The sequence below is a fragment of the Falco rusticolus genome, chromosome 19, assembly GCF_015220075.1.
Source record: "Falco rusticolus isolate bFalRus1 chromosome 19, bFalRus1.pri, whole genome shotgun sequence".
Taxonomy (NCBI): domain Eukaryota; kingdom Metazoa; phylum Chordata; class Aves; order Falconiformes; family Falconidae; genus Falco; species Falco rusticolus.
Window position 1 is genome coordinate 2,611,690 of NC_051205.1, and position 6,000 is coordinate 2,617,689.

Here is a 6,000-nt window from a genome sequence, read left to right on the forward strand (position 1 = left end):
ATCCCTTCGAGTCGATCCGGGGGTCTCTCCCACGAAACGAGATTTCCCGAGCTTACACCGGGGCAAGGGACAATGCGGAGCGATGCCAGGCTCCCAGCGAGCCACGTTGCGCCGCAGCTCTGGCAGCAGCGACGGCTGCGGCGCTGGCTGGGGACGGAGCTGGCGGGGGGGTGGGGGGGAGGATGGTGGCACTGGTGCCTTGTCACCGAGGCAGGAATTTTTTCTAACCCCCCCCCCCCCCCTCCTTTATTTTGTCTGATTTCCTCTTTCTGGCTCTCAGATCCTCACAGCGAGGTTTCTCCCCCTCCCCTTTTCTGGGTCTACCAGCAGAAGATCTCAGCTTGCAGATGAACTAAGCAGATGGGGCACCCAGCACAAGGAAATGTCTCATCCACTGACTCAGACGGTAAGGTGTTGCTAGAGCTTTTCCCTTGCCCAGGCACTTTGGGAATGGGAATTTTGCTTGCATTTTTGGCTTGGCATCCCGGTTTCCCGAGCTGAGCCGTAGCAGAAAGTCGGGGAGATGCTGGGACGCCGGCCAGCCGAGCTGGTGGTGGCAGGTTGCTTCTGCTGCAGGACCCGGAGCTGAGGTGCTGTGAGGTTGGAGTTTTTACTGTTTGTGTGGCGAGTGTTCAAAAAAAAAAAAAAATCTCGCTAAAAACACAAGAAACCCCCTCACGCTGCTGCGTTTCACGTGGCTCATTTCGGGCTTGGTTATAGAACAGTGCCTTGAATTAATCTTTTTTTTGTAATTATTATTATTATTATTATTTTTAACCTTTGCATGGTGATGGGACTTGTGAAAGCCTGGCGGTTTGGGATGCTCTCCTTCATCAAGGAGGTGGCATCTGTTCGTGTTGCGATACGATGGCTAGTAGCTCCGTGTGCACATACACACGCGTTGCACGGAGTATTTAGTGGGGATACTCATGGTCCCGCGTGCCACACGGAGGTTACACGGCCAAACCCACGTGCGTTTAATCCACGTGGATGTCCACACATGCACTGCCTGCTGCTCTTGCACACACCTGCTGCCCCTGGCTCCCTCACGCCCCTTCAAACCATGTAAAAAGCGTGTGTGTACGTGTAAGCATGTGTGTTACGGGGGGTGTGTGCAAAATGCCAACACGTAAAGCGAGCGTGCGAGTGGTGCTCCCTTGAAAGACGTACAGAAACTGCAAATCTGTGTTTATATGCAGTGATTTTGTGCACACGTGTGTCCGTATGCAGGTGTGTTTGTAACACGGGTGCATGTTCATGCATGCATCCGTGCCCGTAAACATGTGTGCATTAACACGTGTGCATACAGTGTGTTGTGGTCTTGTTAAGAGCTGGCGTATCTTGTCCTGTAAATTATAAAGCGACATTTTCATCTGTCAAAGTTGGATCTGGTTCACGCAGCCAATAAAGGTGCCTGGTCTGTCGGTATCGTGTCATTCCAGGGACACCGTTTTGCTTCCAACCTCTATTTTACGTTCTGTTCTGGAGCTTTCAGGAGAAGAAAGTGTCCCCCCAAATCATAAAGTGAAAGGAGGGGGGGGAGAAAAAAAAAAAAAAAGGGAAAACTGCAGTGCTCCAGCTCCGAGCTTTCAAACAGAAATGATAAAACTCAAATGTTTGCGTGACTCCGCAAAAATAACGAATAGGGGGCTTCTTTTCATGTGCCTTCTCCCGGGGCTTTGGGAATTTTCTGGGGTTACGTCACCTCGCTGTTCTGCACCGCCACGAGGTCGAGCAACTTACTTTACCAAATGAAAATTCCGCCTCGCGCCTATTCACGCGACTCGGGGAGCTGGGAATTTCAGGCAAACGTGAGTGCTCCCGGAAAAATGGCAAGAATTGGCAAAGCAGGCGGTGACTAATCCCGATGGGTTCCTGATAGCGCCGTTCCTCAGTGCAGATGGTATTTTGGGGGTGTCGCTGGGCTCCGACCAAGATTTTGATCCTCCTCACGGTGATGGCGATGGCTTGGGAATGATCTGCCCCACCGTCTGGCACCGCTGCTCTCTGGGGAAGCTGGATTTCCATCATCATTCAGCTTGGATCGACTCAATGAGCTGGACTAGATCACCGGGGCTCCTAGCCTGGGACCGGCGGAGCCTCGACTGGTTGTAGCTCCCTGGATGTGGGAGTAAAAGGTTATTTCTTGGTTCCAGGTAGCTGTGCTGGGTTACGAGCTGAGTAATTTGCTACGGGTGTAGACTCTGTGCAGCTACATCCACTCTGCAGATATACCTACCGGGCTTTTGGCAGAAGCACAGTGTTTCTAGTTAAAAAGTTGGTATTTCCAAATGTTTCAAAATCCACATCCCTGAATTACTGTCAGAGAAAGGAAAAAAAAAAAAGTATTAATTAAAACCAGGGCCGACGGAAGACTCTGCCAAGTTGGGATCATATAGCGGCGTCACGTGCTGCTCACCCCCTTCCTGGGCAGGAGGTTGCGGAATGATCAAAGAAAAGGGAGAAACTGCAAACGGCAACGGCTGGCGATGCCAGAGCTGTCGGGGAGGGGAAGCCGGGCACCACAGCTTGGAACAGAAAACCCCGTCAAAGGCAAGAATAAAGCTGCCATTGACTGAGGTGGTGCCAGCAGATTGTCCTCAGGCGGAACAGTAACGTACGGTCACCGTCGGGAGCGAAGGCAGGAAAGGAACTTTCCGGGTTCGTTTGTGTCATCAATGCAAAGTGAAGTTTGGTGCATCCCTGTGCGGCGTCCTTCTTCCCTCTGGAAGGACCCGAGGCGGCTGCTCAGAAAGCGTTAACGCGGGGTGAGTATCCCTGGTTTGGGAAAAGCCAAGGGCGATGCAGGCAGCGGCGAGGCAAAAGCGCTGCTGGTGAGCGGGACGCTTATTTTTTTAGGTATTTCGTTTTCACAGGGTGTGAGGCCAGAGCTGGGGTAACATCGCCACCAGATCCCGAGGCATCGTCTCCCCATCCCTGGGCAGCTCCTTTCCAGGCCAGGAGCATCCCAAGGGATGGAAGGGATCCCTCCCACCCTGCGGCTCCCTGAAGCCTTGAGCCCACCGCCTCACCCGGCAGCCCCTGGCCCTTTCCTACAGCACAAGACGCAGAAATGGATGTGCCCACCCGTGGCAGCTGACCCACCCGGGGGTCCCTGGCTGCCCCCCGTCTGCGACATCCTTACAATTCCTTCACTGCGCCTCGATGTTAAACCTCTTTGCTCCGTAGACGGGACCGATAGCAAAGAGGCATCTTGCTGTCCACGCCCGCGATCCTCAAGTGCTTTGCAACCATTTGTTCATTAAGCTCTTCTATGAGATAAGTCCATTACCGCAGAGCTTTGATCCAAAGCTCCTCCAAGTCCATTGGGTTTGGCGAGTCCAGGTCCATGGGATCAGGCCTGGGAGACCAGATTTAAACCCCCCTCAATTTTGTTAAGAGCTCAGCATATTGGCTGCAGATGGGGTGCTAAGCTACAGGGACAATCTGGCGGTGGGGCGGCTGGTGCTGAGCGCTTGGCGGGATTGGTCGTGGTTGTAAGTGCGGAGGTTTGGGACTCTTGGTCGTGAGGGTTTGGGTTTTTTTTGAAAATCTGCCCTAAAGTTGTTGAAGTAATTCCTTCTGTTTGAAATCCGGATGATTTCAGGTCTGGGATTGGAAGGGGGTCTCAGGGTGATGCTCTCCCCTTACTCCTGCTGCTTATACAGGTCGTTTGTTTTCCCAGGAATACGTTTCCCTCCCATTGGAATCCCATCTTCTTCAAGCAGATAATTCCTGATTTCAATTTACAGAATGGCAGGATTACCACGTGGTTTTGTCTAAATTTTGTTGGGGGCGGGGGGGAGGGGGAGTTAGGATTTTGGCTGCTTCCCTGGTGTTTCTGAACCAGCATCAGCCTAGAGATCCCGGTGCGGCTGCGCTACCACGCGTCGGACCAGCTCCCTGGGCATCGCATCATCCGTGATCCCAGTGGTGCCGATATCCCGCACGGGCTCCCATCGGCTGCCCCGTCCCCCCGCAGTGAAGTCAGATGCTCCCTGGATGTGTCGAGCCCCCAGCCCACGTGCTGGCCAGATGGTCCACGTGTGCCCAGCGAACCCACCACGTCCAGGATGTGTTGGATTCACTGCACGTTGATTGTCGAGCCGTGCACGGATTTCTCTCCAGGAATTCTTGTATGGAAACGTGGCAGCCCCATCCGAGGGGCTCACCTGGCTCCTGTCACCCCAACAAGCGAGGACTGTCTTTACAGCTCCAGCTGGGAGAGGGTGGGATGTGCCGTGTTTCCAGTTGGGAGACGAGGATCTGGGTCCTGGGGCACTGAACCAACTTGGTTTAGGGTGCAACCAGGGGGGCAGGTGTTTTTCCCCGAGCTCCAAGCAAAGTCTCCCAGCATGGACACGTCTTCCAGCTCGGAGGCTGGCTGAACCTGTGGGTTCCCTGCTTTTTCCAATTATGGGTGATTTTAAATGAAAACAGGGAAGCTTTCTAGCCAGGGGTAAGGTCCAATGAAATCTCATTGCCTTCAGGAGTATGGATGCGGGCTGCAGTCGTCTTTTTGGCCAACCAAGGCCAACAAAGTGTGGATTTGGATATCCTGGCATGGAGTGAAGGACCAGTGCCTCATCCCTTCCAAAAAACAGTGCTGGAAAACTGACACTGATTATTCACAAAGCGCTCTCAACACGCAAACTTAAATAGATGTAAAAGAGATATATATTTCCCCCCCCCCCGCCTCTTTAATCTAGGTGTTTGCTTGGAACCAAAGCTGTTTCTAAATCCCAGGCGGTGGTAGCGTGTGTGATCCTTGAGATTTTTGTGTCTGTAGAAGCAATTTGACCAAACTCACCCGGTGTGTCCGTGGCACACTCCTGGTTTCGCTCCTCTAGGTGAGCACTATCACTCCAATGTGCGTAGGAGCTATTGAAGAATATATATTATTGTATATATAGTGAATGTGTGGATGGGACCGATAGCAAAGAGGCACCTCGCTGTCCACGCCCGCGATCCTCAAGTGCTTTGCAACCATTTGTTCATTAAGCTCTTCTATGAGATAAGTCCATTACCGCAGAGCTTTGATCCAAAGCTCCTCCAAGTCCATTGGGTTTGGCGAGTCCAGGTCCATGGGATCAGGCCTGGGAGACCAGACAATATCTATTATTGACCAGACAATAATATTTTGAAGACTTTGTATAAGAAACGAGCCCTTTCTCCCTTCCTTCCATTTCCCCATTGTATTCCACAACGGTCGTTGTGCCAGGGATGAGGCAAGTCATTACATTGCACGTGATGCCTCCTTCCCGGGGATGCTTTAATCATCCCGTCGTCCTCTGGAGCTCTTCCTCTCACTACTAATTTTAGTCTCGGGGTGGAAGTTGCAGCGCGGCGTGGCGGGGTGGGATGGAGGCTAAGCCACGCAGGTGTGTTGCGATCACTGCGATGCGCCTGGTTGCTCCGGGTGCTGCTGTGACATCCTGCGGGGCACAGCAGCGCGGGTGCTGGGTGGGTTGGGGGAAAAAAACCCCAAAGCACATTTTGCAAGTGGTTTTTTGTTTGGTTTTTTTTTTGATGACTCGAAGTTGCTGGCGCAAGCCTGGGGATGGATAATGCCTCCCCAGAGGCTCAGCGCTGACAGTGGGGACCTGCTTTCCCAAACAGCTCAACTCTCATGCCGGTACCTAAATCAGGGCCAGGTTTTCCCAGGGCGTTCGCCTCCTGGATCAGCCTCCGGCGGGAGCACTGAGCAATTCCGAGCGAGCCGGTCCTCGCTGCCGCTGTGCGAAGCAGACTTTGTCAGCCAAGAGACTCTGGGCGCAAAACGAGCAGGTTGACGCTGTCAGGTCTTTGCATTTCTTTGCTCTCTGCAATTCCAGATCCTTCGGGATGCACCTCACAGCTTGAAGAGCCTCCACTGAGTCTGGCAGAGGGACGGAGGCCCCGGAGGTATCAAATCTCTGGAGTTTTGTGCCAAGTGATGCCTCCCAGCCCTTCAAGGCCAGGCTGCGGCATCCCCTCCACCCAGCAGAGGATCCATGTGGG